We start from the raw sequence: 19,306 nt of genomic DNA on the forward strand, positions 1-19,306 counted from the left end.
CACAACCCCAGGGCCCCTGGGTTGGGACCTGGAGTAGAGGGCGGGCCCAGGTCCCTCCCTCTCCACTCCCCTCCTCCAAGGACACTAGGGGAGTGATTAAGAACTGGTTCAGAGGCGAGCAATATCGCCCTGAACCTACCCCGGAGAAGAGAAAGCGCGAGACCCAGAGAACAGTACCGGCAATTTGCCACATATATAATAGGCAGATCTGGAACCTGAACATTCCTGCCAGTCTTCGGGAGAATTTAAAAAAATGTTTTGTAGCAGTATCCATCTGCCTCATTCAGAGACTATTTTTGGAGTGGGGTGAAGCAGAACCCTCAAATCTCAGGAGTTACACAATTTGAACCTGAGCCCAGATCTACCTTTTGTGACTGAGGTCTATATAGAAACACACATAGTGCAAATGTAAAGTAAGTCGGTGATGACAATGGTTAGATTCCAGATCAAGTAATAACCGAATACACGGTGAGAGTACAGACCTGTGGTCCGTGGGCCAAATCTGAAAACAGCAAGCTGATCACATGGTGCTGGGCCTCTTTCTCGTTTTCCCCTGTTAACTACAATAAAAGACAGATACAAATACTCTAAATCCTTTCCCAACATTGTATTTCCATGTCAGCAATTGCTGTGGTTGCCACAGAGATGCTGTGATTATGAATGGAACAGGAAGGTGGCCCACTTCTCTCTGCTAATATGTGCTTCACACTATGAAAAAACTTAAACTGCTAGGCTAATGTATTGTTAAATTATGTCAGCATAAAAATATTCTAGGTGCTGTGCAGAATAGAGAGAGATGGTGTCATGCCCCAAAACGTGCAGTCTAAGGGCCCAAGCCTGCAGCTGACTCCCTTTGACATCAGTAGGATTTAAGCATGTACTTAAAGTTAAGTACATACTGAAGTGCTGACTAGGGATGGGATAACTCACATACCTAAATTTGAGGAACTGCCTAAGTGCCATGCTGAATTAAGTCTAAATAGGATTCTGTAGAAATTAGTCTAAAAACCAATAGAGTTGGTTCTTTAAAATTTTTTAAACCAGCTGATAGAGTATAATAGAAAATAATATATCCCTGGACCCTGCTGTAGAATTCTGTAGGCTGGTTTTGAAAGGTTGTCATTCTTTATTAAATTCTATAGGATTTGTCCTTATTAGTGGCTATGATAATGTACAGCACGTGTTTTGATAGTCTTGAACCAGGGTTGATTTGCTTTAGTTTCAGCAGCAGCAACAACATCTGTTGGTGGATCCACTGTTATACAGAGGCACGAATTGTTATATCATCCTCTTTTACAAACAAAAGTTCAGACATTGCCTCTTTACCCTGAAAGAAAAGATGAACATTCCTAGATAAGCCTCAACAGCCTGATCTTAGAAGCATATTAAATAACATGTTCCTGAATTTCTGTTCCTTATCTGGAATGGTGATCAGAACTGGAAAAGCTCTATGGTGATTTCCAACTATGTATTTAAATAATAACTGCAGCAGAAAGTGTTGCTAATGTTTTATCCAAAGTGCAAAGCACAGTGAATTAGATGAGGCTAAAAGCATTTGTAAGAGAAGGCGGGTCATGTACATTTGATGAAATTCATCAAGTAATATCACTTCCTGTGTTAGAATTGTGCCAGGGGCCACCTGAATGTAAGAGGCCTCCAATGAGCTACTAAAATGTTATCCTGAAAGGAAAAACTTCTGCCCATACTCCATATTAATAAAAACACAGACACATTCTTTTTTTAATTAGTGTTGCTAAAAAAAACCACAAGTATGCAAAATATTTTTGATTTACAACCACTTTTGAGATCACAATAAAGTAATTTAAAATATATTTTCCAGAAAGCAGGGTTTAAGGCTTGTAGACTTGATGATAAATGCTGTGATTCACGTCTCTCTTACCTAACTGCAGGGGAAAATTTCCAGCCAAAGCAAGATGATTAAGATAACTATAATTTTGAAACCAGGAACCAATTGACCTTAAAGTGCTTCATGAAACTTAGAGTCTAAGCAAATGTGTAAGTAATTGGTTGGCTTGAGAATTGGAGATAGAAAATGATCAACATACAATATGCAAATGAATGACTATCTGGGACTATTGAAAAGAGAACTTGTTAGTAGCAACTAGTGCCCCATGTTTCCAGTGGGAAACATCATTGGAAATGAAGTCTGGAATTTCCAAAGAGGTCTAAAAGAGTTAAATGCCAGACTTCCTTTTGAAAGTCCATTGTTTGAATGTCTGATTTCTTGGGCGCTTTTGAAAGATGCAGCCAAAAGGTACTGGGTGATAATACTGGAATAAACCCAGAGCAAATCCATAAAAAGCAGAGGAGTACTTGTGGCACCTCAGTGGGGTTAATCTGAGTTCAACTGATCTGATTCAATTGAGAACAGAATCCAGTTCTCAGTCTTTTTTTAATTTTTAAAAGGTGTGTTTAGAAGAGCAAAGTCGATACTGAAATTGTGTATTCAGATTGTATTTGAATTTAAAGAATTAAAACAAATGAACAGTGAAGGGTAATTATTTCTAGAGTGCTTACTGGAAAGCATGAGGTTTTTTTTCTAAATTTTTAACTATTGATTCTTGTAATAAATGTCTCCTTAAAGGCAGCACGGAAGTCAATAGCTGTGGTTATGATGATTAACTGTGGATATCTATGTCTGTTGTGAGTCTTTTCCCTTTCCTTGTCTGCCTTACTCAGTTGCACATACTTTATTCCTATTTGTAGCCATGCCTCCCCCTTTGTGAACATGCACTACTGGGAAGCTGTTAGCCTTTCCTAGCCTTGAGCCTCTCTCGTTATTGCTATTATGCAAACTATACAGACGACTGTCACTGTAGCAGTTTGGTTAGGTTCGTCTTTCTCTGGAAGGCCATTTAAAAACCTGCTAATGATTCATACAAAAATCTGGAAGAGATTCTGCCACGAGGTTGTTTTACCTGAGCATGAGAAATTTTGTGTTTTTTCTTTCTTAATTGCTCTTCTTAATTACACTGTATGTTTGCATGAAAAAGAAGTGTGTGGTGTTAAAAGGCATGCTGACATCTTTAACTTATATGTCACACAATTTAATGTAGGCATCTGCTATGCTGCTGATTGCCTCTCCAGCATCCATGAACTGCTGTTCCACTCAAATCGCATGGGACATTGTTTGACATAGCTGGAATTGGATGGGGAGAGCACTGGAGAAGCATTTTGACTGATGTACCTTTAACAGCCAAGTGGCTGAGAATTGCATGGTATAAAAGCTTTATGCCATGAGTCTGGGAAGGCTGCATTACTGGAGTGGCAGAGAATTACTAAGAGATATGAACGGTTTGAAACTTCACTGAAGCTGTACAAAACTTAGCATTTTCAGCGAGCAAGGTTTCATTCCAGTAGAGAGGGTCCACATGTTCTCTGACTCGGAATAATAAAGGACCAGATCCTTGAGTCTTTGGCTTGACATAGGACCTGTGCTGGTGGGGTTGTGGGGAGAAGGTGGCACTACAACATCAATTCTGCTGTCACAATCATGGGTTTTTCTGCTATCTCAGTCATGGGGCTTGCTTGGGGCCTGATATGACCCTTTGCATAACTTAGAGCAACCTAAGCAACTTCTGATGTAAGTTCCACTAATGGTAACAGGCCTCTAGGGATTGCCCTACTATCCAGGGATTGGTGGGGCACAAAGTGCTCCACCCTCACCTCTTTCCTGACCCCAACCACTCCCCTACACTAGGACAGCTTTCAAGCTTCTCGTGCTGCCTGAATTAAGTGGTGAATAAAATCACCATATATACTTCCCTGCCCTGCTGAGTCCCATATGTGTATACTTAATGAAGCCAGGATGTGTGTGAATTTTGTATTTGTAAAAGTAACAAAAAGTGGAGCCCATGTTTCTGAAAGGCTTATTTTCCTGAAACTGTTAATCTATTTCCACTGCCATCACACTTTCAATAAACTGAGAAGTTAAGAATAGCGACAATGAATAAATTACCAGACAGCTGGTAGAAGTAAGGTAAATAAAGGGATATACAAAAAAATGGATTTTGTCCATACATGTATAGAGGAACCTGTCCTTCATTATGAGGCCAGAAAGGACCTGATGATCTCCTGTGTAACGCCAGCCATAAAACTTCTCTGAATTAATTCCTGTTTGAACTAGAGCAGATCTTTTAGAAAAACATCCAGTCTTGATTTTAAAATTTCCAGTGATGGAGAATCCACCACAGGCATTGGTAGGTTGTTCAAATGGTTAATTATCCTCACTGTTAAATTTGCACATTATTTCTAGTCTAGTTTCAACTTCCAGCCATTGGATCTTGATATACCTTTGTCTTCAAGACTGAAGAGCCCTCTGTTATCAAATTTCTGTTCCCCGTGCAGCAGAGGTAATGTGAAACTGTTGACAGTATGTATATGGGGGCACAGTTTAAAGGTTCAGGGGAGGGAGGGCACGTGACCACTCCACACGTTGCCTCTCGATCTACAACAGAGATTTTCAAACTGTGGGGTGCCCCCGCCACCCCGACTCACCTCAGTGGGCCACCCAGTCTGTGCAAGGGGAGCAGTTTCCCCTGGGCAGCACCCCTACTATAGAAGTGGGAGAGTGGCCTCTGCCCTGGGAACAGATATGAGGCATTCACCCCAGAGTAGTCTGCAAACCAGGCAGCAGGAAGCGCTCAGACTCCAGCAGTCCCATGGTGGGGAGGGGGAGGCTAAGCCCACAGCCAGCTGCTCTGCTGCTTCCTCCCTCCCCACACTGCACAGACACATGGTGAGTGCAGCTGCCAAGGGGAGCCTCTGCTTCCTTGCCCACTGCCACTGACTTGTGGGGCAGAATCTGCAGTGGCCCCTTTGGGTCCCCTTGGAACATTTAGTTGTTCCTAAATGGAAGGTGGAAATCTCAGGGGGAGACCCATGCACTGCCTCTGCCATGTAGATACTTATAGGCTGTAATCTCCTTTACCTTCTCTTTGTTAAGATAAAGAGATAGACTCAAGGAACTCAATCACTGTAAGGCATGTTTGCAATTCTTAAATTGTTCTCATGGTTCTTCTCTGAACCCTCTCCAGTTCATCAACTTCCTTCTTGAATTGTGGACAGCAGAACTGGACACACTATTCCAGCAGCAGTTACTCCCGTGCCACATAAAGATGTAATATAACCTCCCTACTCCTATTCAAGATTCACCTGTATATACATCCAAGGATTGCCTTAGCCCTTTTGGCCACAGTGTCACGCTGGGAGTGCATGTTCAGCTGATTATTGACTATGCCTCCCAAATCTTTCTTAGAGTCACTGCTTCCCAGGATAGAACCCCCACCCTGAAAGTATGGCCTATGTTCGATTAATAGAATCATAGAATATCAGGGTTGAAAGGGACCTCAGGAGATCATCTAGTCCAATCCCCTGCTCAAAGCAGGACCAACCCCCAAACTAAATCATCGACTTTGTCAAGCCTGACCTTAAAAACCTCTAATGATGGAGATTCCACCACCTCCCTAGGTAACCCATTCCAGTGCTTCACCACCCTCCTAATGACCAAGTTTTTCCTAATATCCAACCTAAACCTCCCCCACTGCAACTTGAGATCACTACTCCTTGTTCTGTCATCTGCTACCACTGAGAACAGTCTAGATCCATCCTCTTTGGAACCGCCTTTCAGGCAGTTGAAGGCAGCTATCAAATCCCGCCTCACTTCTCTTCTGCAGACTAATTGATCCCAGTTCCCTCAGCATCTCCTCATAAGTCATGTGCTCCAGCCTCCTAATCATTTTTTTGTCCTCCACTGGACTCTTTCAAATTTTTCCACATCTTTCTTGTAGTGTGGGGCCCAAAACTGGACACAGTACTCCAGATGAGGCCTCACAAATGCCACGTAGAGAGGAATGCTCACGTACCTCGATCTGCTGGCAATGCTCCTACCTATACAGTTCAAAATGCCTTTAGCCTTCTTGGCAAAAAGGGCACACTGTTGACTCATATCTAGCTTCTTGTCCACTGTACTTTTCTGTAGAACTGCTGCCTAGCCACTCAGTCCCTAGTCTGTAGCAGTGCATGGGACTCTTCTGTTCTAAGTTCAGGACTCTGCACTTGTCCTTGTTAAACCTCATCAGATTTCTTTTGGCCCAATCCTCTAATTTGTCTAGGTCCCTCTGTATCCTATCCCTGTCCTCCAGCATATGTACCACTCCTCCTGGTTTAGTGCCATCTGCAAACTTGCTGAGGGTGCAATCCACACCATCCTTCAGATCATTAATGAAGATATAACAAAACAGGCCCCAGGACCGACCGTTGGAGTGCTCCGCTTGATACCGGCTGCCAACTAGACATGGAGCCATTGATCACTAACCATTGAGCCCAACGATCTAGCCAGCTTTCTATCCACCTTATAGTTCATTCATCCAGCCCATACTTCTTTAACTTGCCAGCAAGAATACTATGGGAGACCATTTCAAAATCTTTACCAAAGTCAAGGAATAACACATCCACTGCTTTCCCTTCATCCACAGGCCCAGTTATCTCCTCATAGAAGGCAATTAGGTTAGTCAGGCATGACTTGCCCTTGGTGAATCCATGCTGACTGTTCCTGATCACTTTCCTCTCCTCTAAGTGCTTCAGAATTTATTCCTTGAGGAGCTGATCCATGATTTTTCCAGGGACTGAGGTGAGACTAACTGGCCAGTAGTTCCCTGAATCCTCCTCCTTCCCTTTTTTAAAGATGGGCATTACATTAGCCTTTTTCCAGTCATCCGGGATCTCCCCCCAATTGCCACGAGTTTTCAAAGATAATGGCCAATGACTCTGCAATCACATCAGCCAACTCCTTTAGCACCCTCGGATGCAGCGTATCCAGCCCCATGGACTTGTGTTCGTTCAGCTTTTCTAAATAGTCCTGAACCACTTCTTTCTCCACAGAGGGCTGGTCACCTCCTTCCCATGTTGTGCTGCCCAGTGCAATAATCTGGGAGCTGACCTTGTTCGTGAAGATAGAGGCAAAAAAGGACCTTTGGGGCACTCTGCTTGATACAAGCTGCCAATTAGACATGGAGCCACTGATCACTTAGTTCCCAGTTCTTAGTTCCCAGATTACTCCTGGGGGGAGTCTGTGCCACTACATGCATAATTACTGAGCTGAGCATATTTTTTATATTTTGCACAGAAAAAAAGCTTCTGCTGTAAAGTTGCTGCAGTTCTGCCTTTTGCCCATGAGAGGGTGTGTAGCAGGGTGGTCCCCTGCTCCTGCCCTGAAGAGCTTAAAACAGCCCTGGGGGAAGGTTGTGGCTGGGAGCTACAAAGCTGAGCTGATTGGGGAAAGTAGGCCCAGCTGGCCCCTATAAGAGGCTGTGAGCCAAAAGCCCAAACAGTCTCTCTTTAGCTATAGAGGGAGAAGGGCCTGGCTGCAGGGAGCTGGACATAAGGTACCTGAGTGAAGCAGGGCTGGGAAAAGGCAGAGGAGCTGGGGAGCTCTAGCCTAGAAAGCCCCAGGCTGCGGCCTAGCATTGGGCCAACAGGTACTGGGGGGTTGCAGAGGGTAGCCCAGGGATAGGCCAAGGGAGAAGGTCCAAACCCAGCCTTGCCAGTGATGAGTAGGCTGATACTGAAGTCTGCCCCAGGGTGTGGGGCTAGACAATGACTGGCTGTAGCCATATACTGAGGCAAGGTGGGGATAATGGATGGGGGTTCCCCAGGAAGGGGAGACCTTGAGAGAAAGGGGTTACTGCCAGGGGGCAGCACGCCATGTAAAAGGGCACCGGGTCCAGAGAGGGACATGGGGACCAGAGGACAAGTGGATCACCGGTCTGCAGAGGGTGCTCCAGAGCGGAATTGAGCTAATTCCCGGAAGTCACCAGCAGGAGGCACTGCAGGGGTGAGTCTGCTCGTCTACAGGGTGCTGTGGTGCTAGAACAGAGCAGCAGCTCCTGGCCAGCTAGGGAAGAGGAAGAGCCTGCCTTCTTCACAGTGCCTGTCAGGCCAAGTCAGGAGACAGGGGCTATGGGGAGACAGACAGTATGGAGCTTTTTAGGGGCCAAACAGGGTCTTATAAGAGCTACTGGGGGAGGAGAGACTGGGGCGGGGGATGAATGGGAGTGGAGGTACAGGGCCACATAGAGACAGGGGGTGGCTGAGTGGGGGCACAGAGACACATGGCGACAGGGGAGGATGGGCAGGGACACATGGAAATTGGGGATTGGGTGCCTGAGTGGGGGTGGAGGGACACGTGGACAGGGGATGCAGGGACAAATGGGGACAGGGGCAGATGTTCCTGACTGAATGGGAGAGGCTAAGGGGTCATCCATGGTCTGCATGGGGAAAGCTCCCTAATAATCCTTTCCCACCCTCCAAAAACCCTGCTCTATACTTTTCCCACCCATACCCCACAACCCTTCAAGTTCACACCCAGATCCTTGCCAACAATTACTACCTTCTCTCTCAGCTTCTCTGTTACTCTGACTCCCGCAAGCCTTTGCACTGCTTCTGAGGCATGCGGGAAATATGGATCTGTATTGTAGTTTAAATAAATTATTACTCAGAGTTCTGTATTAATATGCCTAGGAAGGAATCTATTTGTCAAAAACCCCCTGACCATTTCCTGAATCCTCTTTGTTGTCTGTATTGTTACAGACATACTTGCTGACAGGTATTTTGAAATAAATTACCAAAAATAATTGAAACTGGCATGCTTATATTGTGTTATTTTGACAAATAAAATATGCAGAGATTTGCAGAATTTTAAAATATTGTGTGCAGAATTTTAAATTTTTTGTTGCAGAATTCCCTCAGGAGCACCAGATATATGACTTTACATTTGGCTCTATTAAAACGCTATTGTTTGCTTACACCCAGCTTACCCAGTGATCCAGATTGCTCTGTACCAGGGATCGATCATTTTCATTATTTATTATTTCCCCATCTTTGAGTAATTTGTAAACTTTATCAGTAATTATTGTATGTTTACTTTCAGTGATTGACACAATGTTAAATAGCATATGGCCAAGAACTGAACCTGGCAGGTCCCCACTAGAAACATACCCACTTGAAGAAGATTCCCCGTAATTACAATTTGAGATCTTTTTGCTAGCCAGTTTTAATTAATATAATGCTGATTTTTGCATGGTTCTAGTATCTAAATTAAACCATCTTGTGGTACCAAGTCATATTAAAAGTCTTACAAAAAAGAAAAAAGTCTTACAAAAGTCCAAGTATGTTACATGGAATTGCTACCTGTCAGGGTTTTGGCTTCTGTGTCCAGGTGCCATGTCAGGTTGCCAGGTGCTAGTTGAAAAGAGGACCTGGCAGTGTCCAGTCAGATGTACTGACTGGACACCAAAAGCCCAGTTACCATGGGATGGAGGGATACCAGTCCTCAGTGATGTAATAGATAGCATCCATCAAGGTCAGGAAGTAAAGGGCACGAGACTGTGAAGGCAATGAAAAGACTCCCAAAGCACTGTACATCAGCTGAGAATTGGCAAGGTGGTACAGAGCTGAGTTCCACTGCTCCCCCTTCCCATTCTTCCGTGTATGCCAGAGCAGAAGGTGCAGAGTGCCAGATGGCAGTGCAGGCACTCTGCCAGCTCTACACTTGCTGAGACTTTCCTACAGTGGGGAAATTCTCAGCTAGGCAAATTCCAGTTCCTTGTGCAACAGGTCCGGAAGAGATGGAGAGAATCTGGCCCTCTCTCTGTCTCGCTTTGGTGGCTGGCAGTGAGAGAACGCAGTGGATGAGACCTTAGATGTGTTTCAAATATGATAAAGAATATAAAGAGTTTTGTCATTTAAACTCCATGTGGGTTAACTTTGACATATTAACTGTTATTTTTTTACTTCCTTGCAACTACTGTGGGGAAGGATCCTGAAAAAAATGTGACTGCAGCTTGGTAATATAGCTGGCAAATAGGTGCTTTCATCTTGCAGCTTGATCCTTAACAGCTGCATCTCTGTGTGCCCTGATCTTGCTGCAGCACAGATCCCACAGATGGAAGTAACTTGATGTAAGAGGAAGATGATGGTCTAATTGAAAACAAATGCAAGATGATTAAGAAAAACTGTTTCCTACTTACTCCTTTTCATTCAGTCGCTCTTCCTTTTTAGTTCTGGATTTGTTCCACACCCAAGTGTTCCTAAAGCAGGTAGAGGTGTATGCTTTAACAGGTAGGATACTGGGCTGAGTGTCAAGAGACTTGAGTTCTGTTCCCTGATCTTCCCCTGACTTGCTGTATTACCTTGGGCAAGTTCTTTAACCTTCGCAAGCCACACTTTCTTCATCCATAAAATGTACACTCGCAGGAGGTTAGTGAGACTTAAATGATCGATACTTTGAAAGTGCTTTGAGATCCTTTGAGGAAAGGAACTATAGAAATGAAAAGCATTATGCTGTATGTCATTACTGTGGTTGACTTTAAGTCTGATGTTGCATTGAGAATTCTCTACTGAACAAAACACTGATTTCCTCTTTTTACTCACTTTCCTGCACTGGAAATTCCTTCATATGGAAAGTTTTGATACAGAATTTCCTAGAATCAATAGGGATTTAATTGTAGCTTGAGAGTTATCTCACATATCCAAGCCAGCTCCTTTTGGTTAGTTTCTGGCTATATTTATTTTCTGGTATGTAATTTTCTCGTTTCAGTCAAATTTCTTTTTATCTTTCATCTTGTCCTCCTTACAAGCAAGTGTTTTGATTTATTGATGTTTACTCCTGTAATTTTTTCCTTAAAGGATCAAAAAGGGTTGTGCAGAAGGGCACAAAATCCATACAAAAAGGAGAGAAGCAGCCACCTCCTGTCTACTGGGCAGTGCTATTCTCAGTGAACGTGAATAATCCTTTTTTCATTCCTATAGAAGTCTGATCTTTCTTCCTCCATCTAAAATAAAACAGTTCATCTGTCCCATAAATGCATAGTGAGGTGTAATTTCACGTCAAATCTTCATCACATGGCCAGGCAATCTGAAGCTCACCTAATGGCTAAAAGGGTTTGACAAGCTCCAGCTCACCAAAATGGTAATGCTCATCCCTGCCTGAATCTAATTTGAGCCTGCCTTTGTACTTCCCTTTGCTTTGCAAGATACCTGAACGGTCAAATGTGCAGAAGGCAGAATGTCACGGCATTTTCTAACACAAGCTTCCAGAATGAAACTTGCAATCCAGGAGATGGGAGTGCACTGCTAATCTGCTGTCCTGTTTCTCACAAAAAAACTAGGTGACAGCAAAAGGCCTCTGGGGCTTTAACACAATAGTTCTTTGGATGGCTACAGTTTCCCTTTTCAGGGCTAAAACACCTCTTGACCACCCTGATGTTTTCTACTTCAATGGCTCCTTTGGGCATCTCAGTGTAGTTTTATTTTTTATTTTAAACAGGTTTGTAAATCTCATTTTACACTTAATTTATCGATCAAATTCCTCTTAGTTTTTTTTTTCACTATGAAGAATTTGTTTGGATCGATCGTACTGACCTCTTGACACTTTGACAAACTTTAATTAAGTCTCCCACATGAAGTAGCTTGTTTAAATAGAATAGCTCAGTATGCTGGGTTTTATTGTGTATAAGACACTGAGCCAAGGACACCCAAATGCTGCCAGGACTTCAGTGGTAATTTGCTATTCATTTGCCCAAAGGTCACACCTGCCATAGGTTGCAGACACCCTTCTTTTTGGTCTGCAAAGAGGACATGTTCCAGTCTTCTGCTTGGATCAAGATGGCACATTGTTACTGGGTGTAGAAAGGGCACCATCACCTCCTGAGCAGCCCCTTGTGGCTGAGCGTGGCTCTGCTTTACCCTGCCTCAGTTTCCCTCCACCTCAAGAGGTAAAAGCCTGGTCAAGGATGAGCCAAACACTATTGTACAGCCATATACCTCCCTTCTTATAAAGCTTTCTGAAAGGAGAACTTGTACCTCAGAGCCAAAATAAAATGTAGAAGTCCCAAAACAAATCTCTAGGTTCCGGCAGTAGCTCCTTCTGCTGTAAGGGCTCAGCCCTCTTTGCTGCCTGGAGAGCTCTTTCAGTCTTTTCACAGTTTTTAAGGGTCTCTCCCAGGCTTCTGTCCCTGGAGACTTTTGCCTAGTTCAGGATCCCTAACAACTCCCCTCCTCTGGAGCTTCTTTTCTCCTCAGGAGCTTTTTTTCAGATGAGCTCCCCTAAGTCTTATTAGTCCTGGAGCTCCTTACTTAACTGCCTTCCAGCTAATTAGCAAGTGTACTGTTCCCCAGGTGGAGCTGTGTTGGCTCATTCCCTTCAGTGGAGCCTGTCACAGGTAGGTTCGGTATCTGACTCTCTTAAAGGGCCAGTCCTGTGACATGAGGCCAGTAGTCATGGCATGCCATACCTCAGGGATCGGCAACCTCTGGCACACGGCTCACCAGGGTAAGCACTCTAGTGGACTGGGCCACTTTGTTTACCTTCCACGTCAGCAGGTTCGGCCGATCGTGGCTCCCACTGGCAGCGGTTCGACGTCCCAGGCCAATAGGGGTGGCGGGAAGCTGCGGCCAGCACATGCCTTGTCCTGTAGTGCTTCCCGCCACCCCAGGCCTGCGATGTCGAACTGCTGCCAGTGGGAGCCACGATCGGCCGAACCTGCTGACGTGGAAGGTAAACAAAGTGGCCCCGGAGTGCCAGGGTGCTTACCCTGGCGAGCTGTGTGCCAGAGGTTGCCGACCCCTGCCACACCTCCTTTTTAAAGATGTGCCTGACAGAAGAACTCTGAGTATGGCAACACTGCAGTAAAAGATCTGCAGCTGGTCCGTGTCAGCAGACTCAGACTTGTGGAGCTTGGGCTGTAAGGCTATAAAATTGCAGAGTAAATGTTCGGGCTTGGGCTGGAGCCCGGGCTCTGGGATGCCCCTGCTTCTTGTGGGGTCCCAGAGCCTGGGCTCTAGCCCAAGCCCCAGTGTCTACATTGCAATTTTATAGCCCCGCAGTTTGAGCCCCGTGAGCCTGCGTCAACTGATGTGTTGCCATGGGTGTTTTGTTACAGTGTAGACGTACTGTGACGGACCACAGCTGGATATTGCTTGCTCAACATAATGGGCCAGATTCTCAGCTTGTGTAGATCAGCATAGTTTTATGGGCTTCAGTGGAGCTGCATTGACTTACATCAGCTAAGGATATAGTGTATAGACTAAACAGCATCCCTCATTTAGGGATATAAGCAAATAACTCCCAGCAATGAAAATGTTATAGAAATTAGAAACTGAAAAGACTTGTTAGGCAGCAGGCTTGTGGGGAAACCTTTTCAATGTTGCATCTTTACAGTTCAGACGTAAATGCCTCTGCTGAGTATATTTCCTCCAATTCTCTTCCCTCTGAGCTATTGGGGGAAATATTGAGCTTGTATCTACCCCTGCATGCCTTCTTTCAGCCTTCTCTGTTTAACAGCTACAGATGCACCAAGGCACTTCCCAGCAGGAAAGCCAGAATTTGGCCCATTGTTTCTAAATCTGTAAAACAGGTGGAAGCTTGAGAGCAAAAGGTGGTCTGTAAATTAAACAATAATATTAATTCATGTGGAGCGTGGCAGTTGGGCTGTGATTGAAAGGTGCCGTAAGCTGTGTTCATGGCAGATGAACCTTTGGTCCTTGCCAGTTAGCTTTGGGGCAGCTTTTAAACCCATCTCGTAGCAGGATTTCCACAAAGGTTCACCGTAACAACTAGGGAGCACATAATTAAAGCCACTCCCACCCTGGAAAAGCATTCTCAGCAGACTTCAGAAATTCTAAAATGCTTGTTTATTTAATAATTATCTAGCATAATTATGGTAATGAGTTTAAGTTCATATTTACATATTAGCTATGCATTTTAATGATCTGATTATACAGATGTGAGATACAATAGATTATATTTTATATAGAAAATTTGTTACCAGTCATAAGACAAAAAACCAAAACCAAAACCCAAACAGATTTATGAGAGCTCTGGGAGTTGTCATGTAATAAATCCTGGGGTTGTAATGAAATAGCTAGAGCAGAACAAAACTCAAACCACTCTATGTGCAAAAATCCTCAAATGCCAAACTATTGCAGAGTGACATGAAACAATGCAACTTTCTGGAAGCTTTTTTTAATACCACTAAATGGACAACAGGGTCTTTGGAGAAGATTTTGTGAAGAACAGTTTCCCTTATGAGGTAGAGATGTTGCTTTCTTTGTGTCTGAGCTATGGAGTTAACATGCCCAGATAAAGAAGGAAATGACCCTCCCGTTGTCTCATCCAGCTGTCATCTTCCTTTTTTTTTTATCTCTCTCATCCTTCCTTCCTTTCATCCATCTTTTGAGTCTCTCTTGCTTTCACTCACTGGTGTTGAGTCTAGAAGGCACTGTTGTGTTTCATCCTAATAATGTCTGTATTTTTATGGTTGGGGTAACTATATTTTGTTCATGTATTGGTTTTTGCATGCTTGGGCTGTGTATGTCAAGCCTTTAAAAATCTCTTTTTTTCTTAAAGACTCCATTCCTTTGATCTTAATTTGGGGGAATACAATATTATCTTTGACTCATTAAGTGTCCTTTTTTTGTTGTGTTAAGAGGTTTGTGATTTATTTTGTGCAGCATTGCAGGAAATTGAATGATCCTTAAGTCAGGGAAATCAAAGCACGGCTGTGCGTATGATGAACTGACTGGCATATGGGGAGAACACGGTGAAATATCCAGTTTGTATTTGAGGGGTTTGATCTGTTTTTGCTGTAAATAATTAAAAGTAGATTAGGGGAATAGTGTGACTAATAGAGAAATTGAAATGCTAGAATTAAACAATCCTGTGAGAGCTTCTGAAAGGACTCTTGGGCTCAGATGTTAATAGTCTCACTCCACAAGCTACAGAGATACATGTTTTTGTCAGCATGCTTCAGTGTATATACTAATTTGGCTCTGTTGGAGGCACCCTTAGCTCTGGTCCATAAATCTTGGGTTCAAGGACTACACAAGAACTGGAGTTACCACTAAATCCATAAATTATGGAGTCATTTGTGAAAGGAGGATGCTGCAATATTAGTGGCACTGCCCTTTGGGGATGATACTGTGGACCTGATTATCAGATGTTTGCACGTGAGTCAGTCCTGCATGTGATGAGTGCATACATTGGTGTTTAGAGGCCCAAATATACAAAATAAGTCAATACATTCTGATCTGAGCATTCAGAGGTAGAGCTGGCTGCCCTAATGTCTGGTGTCCAAGTTTGAAAACTTGAATCTTCATGTTAAACCAATGTTTCTACTACAGAGAGAAGTGTGCGTTTAGTGATTAGAACATGAAGCTAGGACCCAGGTACTCCTGGTTTATAACCCTGGCACTAACATACAGCACCATCCTCTGGTATGGAAAGTGACAGCCATCAGACACCCTGAAACCAATAGAGAGGGTCAAATTTCTAGCCCAGCCCTTAATAATTCCTTCATTTTAAAAAAATATTTATTTTGCAGATGCAAATTATTGTGGCTGCATTTTTTGCAGGTTTAATTATTTCTGCCTGCAATTTGCTCCCACAAACATGGTGACCAACTTCTGAAAATCTGGTTCTTAAAGCCTACTATTCACAGAGCCTTGTATTTGATACTACAAGCTACTTTTCCTTATCTGTCGTGCCTGTTTACTTTGGTCTGCACAATGGATCACTTCATCTTTATAGTGTAAGTATTCCAAGGATGAACTTGGGTAATTCTCTCACTTTACCTTCATTTATCTATAGGTGGTCTGATGCAAATCTAGTAACGCTGCTCTTTAGGATTGTTTGTCCATATTTTAGGATTTGCCTGCTATTCACCATGTGTCAAAGCGCAAGGGCTGAAGGTTTAGTGGTGCTATTTATATGGTGCTGGACAAGGGTATCCCTGAAATGCACGGCACAGCACTTTGACTGGCATATTGTTGCAGGAGACTTAATTAAACCAGGAAACATCTGATATCACGATTAACGGCAGCAACACTCTGCAGTTCTAAAACAGGTCCTGAGAGCAAGGCCAAGCTTATCTCCTTCTATAGGTTTTATTGTTCCAGTCACTTGATGAAATGGATTCTATAGTTTGTACAATAAAAATCACTTATGTTCATATTAAGAGAATTCACGAAGTTTTTTTTGAATTCAGTATTGGTTTTTGCCCTTGATGAAAAAAGACCAGCACTATTGTTTACTTTAAAGGTTTCTGCTTTCTGTTGAAATCAGCAGGAGATGAGTCACTAAAGTGCAAAGATGGCAAGAAGCCAGTATTCATGAAGAGTTAGCTCTTTATCTTCCTTCTACAGAGCTCCTTGCAGGAAACGACTCTGTTGGTTGTCCTGTAGGCAGCTTCATTGTCACACATTCAATGGAACTCTCCCTTTTAACAAAAGGAGGTACATTTCTTTATCTCTATAATTAAGGCTTAGACTCTAAAACATTGTGTTTTGTCTGTGGCTCCAGTGATATGCCTTAAGAAGAACAACCCCAGCTTTGACTGGGGTGAAAAAAACTTGATGCTTGTGTGTACTTCGTGGATTTTCAAATCAGAGGGAGAACATTAGGAATTGAGAAGTGAACAAATCCCTTGGACTCAGGCTGCATCAATGTAGATGCACATTGCCTTGGATATGACTGCCCAGTAGTCAGATGGGGTGGAACAGAGAACATGCAAATTATTGCTCTATGTACTGAAGGAGCTTTCCATGGAAAACACTTGGATATGCATTCTTACTGCACAGCGACTGGTTTTATATGTTCATGCTAAAAGCCAAACAATAAGCATATCTCTAGAGCAGGTACAGGCTGTCACATTCATATTCTCCACCTTCCAAGCCAATTCGAAATGGCCCCATTGGCTTTCAGAAATTCCATGAACTTGCCCTACCCTACCTCTCTGCTCATTAGTCTGTTCTCCAGACAGTCTAAAAGGGTCTGAACATCTGAATGCGAAAGAGGGGCAGGGATATGCAGGTTCTGCAAAGGGAAGGCCTATGAACAGCCAAAGTCGGGGTACTCTTAGGCTGAGGTTTGTAGTTTACTGTTGTTAAATGGACAAGAATGGAACCATGTTTGGACAAGATTTACCATAGGGTGCAATTTATTTATTTTTGCTTATATATGGAGATATACCTATCTCATAGAAGTGGAAAGGATCTTGAAAGGCCATCAAGTCCACCCCTCTGCCTTCACTCACAGGATCAAGCACTGATTTTGTTCTAGATTTCTAAGTGACCACCTCAAGGACTGAACTCTCAACCCTGTGCTTAGTAGGCCAGCGCTCAAACCACTGAGCTGTCCCTCCTCCTGATGGGAGCTGGAAGGTTTTTCCCAACTGTTCATAAATTCTTATGCTCAGAATGAAGCCCTGGAAAGCACCTCTTCCTCGTTGCCAGGGCAGAAGCAAAGCATGGAGTAGCTTGGCAGGGGCATATCAGATTTGTGTCAGCTCTCTGTTACACACCTGAGTTCACTCTTCCATAATTAGCCTTTTAAGGTTTCTGGTTTATTCTTTTTGATGTGGGTTTATCATCCAGAATTCCCCACTTCTCCCTCTCCTTTAATTTCCCATTGCCACACTCAAAGACCAAACCTATCTTTCTTCTGGAGCTGGACATGCCCACACCAAAGCCATTAATTGCATCATCTGTAAGGGACTGCTGGAACACAACATGAACCAGGGTCTGTGTGGCATCTAGCCTTTGTTAACTGAATGGGGATGACTGATGTGCTGTGCATTCCCATTGACAAATCCCCAGCTGCCATTTCACCACCAGATCATTGTTTCTTCTTTCAATAAGTCAAAAGGCCAAATTCTACCCCAGCTACATCTGGGCCACTCCGTCTATTGACCTCATTGGTAGAACTGGTGCCAGTATATTGGTTTAACAATGCAGAAGATAGAAAACCCATGCTCTGTAAACAGGTAGAACTGCCTTATAGATCCTACTAATGATAATTCTTGTACTTCTCCAGCACTTGCCGTCCTGAGATCCCAAACACATTCTCAGACACCAATGGATCAAGCCTCCCAATGCCCTTGTTGGGTATGTACAGTGAATATTATTGTCTCCAAACTCCATCCCCTATGCTTTAATCATGTTATACCCAAGTCCTGTCTCTTCTCTCTCCCCTGAGATGTTACAATGAAGCAATGAGGTGAAAAACAAGGGCTGGAAAGAAATGCGCTCTATCCTAGTAAGTGCAGTCCTGGGGGCTGCTGCATTTCCTCTGAATCCCTACACTCCAACAGCTGGCATGTAGTGGCTGCAGTGCCTAAGCCTATGACAACAGCACAACTCAAGTCACTAGCCCCTAGCTGTATCCCTTTCCCTCTCTGTCCACTATGGGTTGATGGCACATGTGGTTCCACTGCAAACAGTGCACAAGTTGCCCATTACGATTTTTTTTTACAAGCAGCTTTTCCTACTCAGGTAGGGGCTATCTCATCTGAGTTTGACTCCACCTTCCCTCCCTAGGTTGTTTCAGGTGCCTAGCAGACAAAATATTAATGCTGCAGGCCCAGTCTGGAAAAGCCAGTTAGGAACAGCAGATCCAGCGCAGACACTTAAGAAAGGAACTTTTGATGTAGAGTATTTTGTTATTTTTTCCTGCAGAAGACACCAGTGAATAATAAAGTCTAACTGTACGCACTGGGGGGAAGAGGAGGGACACACAAGAATAGGCATTTCCCACTGCATGCCTTTGTTTTTGTTTTCTGAGTGCAACTGTTGTGACTTGCTTGTTGAATGCTCTCTGCAGTAATGATGACTGACTGGAGCAATGGTAATTATTTTTATCTCAAAGTAAACAGAATTAAAAATAATGAGTTTACTTTATTATTAAATGGGGGAGCTTAGTATATATTATTAGAAAATATAATAATTATATTACTAAACAGGGATTCTGAGCAGCCAGCATCTGAGCAAACACAGATTGCCCTCTTCCATACCAGTGGGCAGTCTGGTTAATTGTAGCTTATTTTACGTGTTTATATGGCCTCCCATTGCCGCGGTATCTGAGCACCTCACAATGTGTAACAAACACTCCTGTGAGATAGGGAAGTGCTCCTATCCCCTTTTACAGGTGAGGCACAGAGAGACTCAATGACTCAACTAGGGTCACATAAGAAGTCTGTGAAGTAGCTGAGAACTGAGCTAAGGATTCTGAGTCCCAGGCTAGTGCTCTAACCAAATGGATGATCCTTGTGGTATGCCTTGGTGATTGGTTTCTTTGTAATTTTGGCACCAATCTGCCTTGCTAGAATGCTGTCAGTCAGAAGGTGGCTGCATACACAAACAGCCCTCTTAGAAACATGAGAAAGGGGCCTGGATTCCTTTCTCCATCAGGCTCTTCTGTAGCAACAGCAAGAAAGTAGACACACAGTGTTCT

This window comes from Chelonoidis abingdonii, chromosome 8, assembly GCF_003597395.2.
Source record: "Chelonoidis abingdonii isolate Lonesome George chromosome 8, CheloAbing_2.0, whole genome shotgun sequence".
Classification (NCBI taxonomy): Eukaryota; Metazoa; Chordata; order Testudines; family Testudinidae; genus Chelonoidis; species Chelonoidis abingdonii.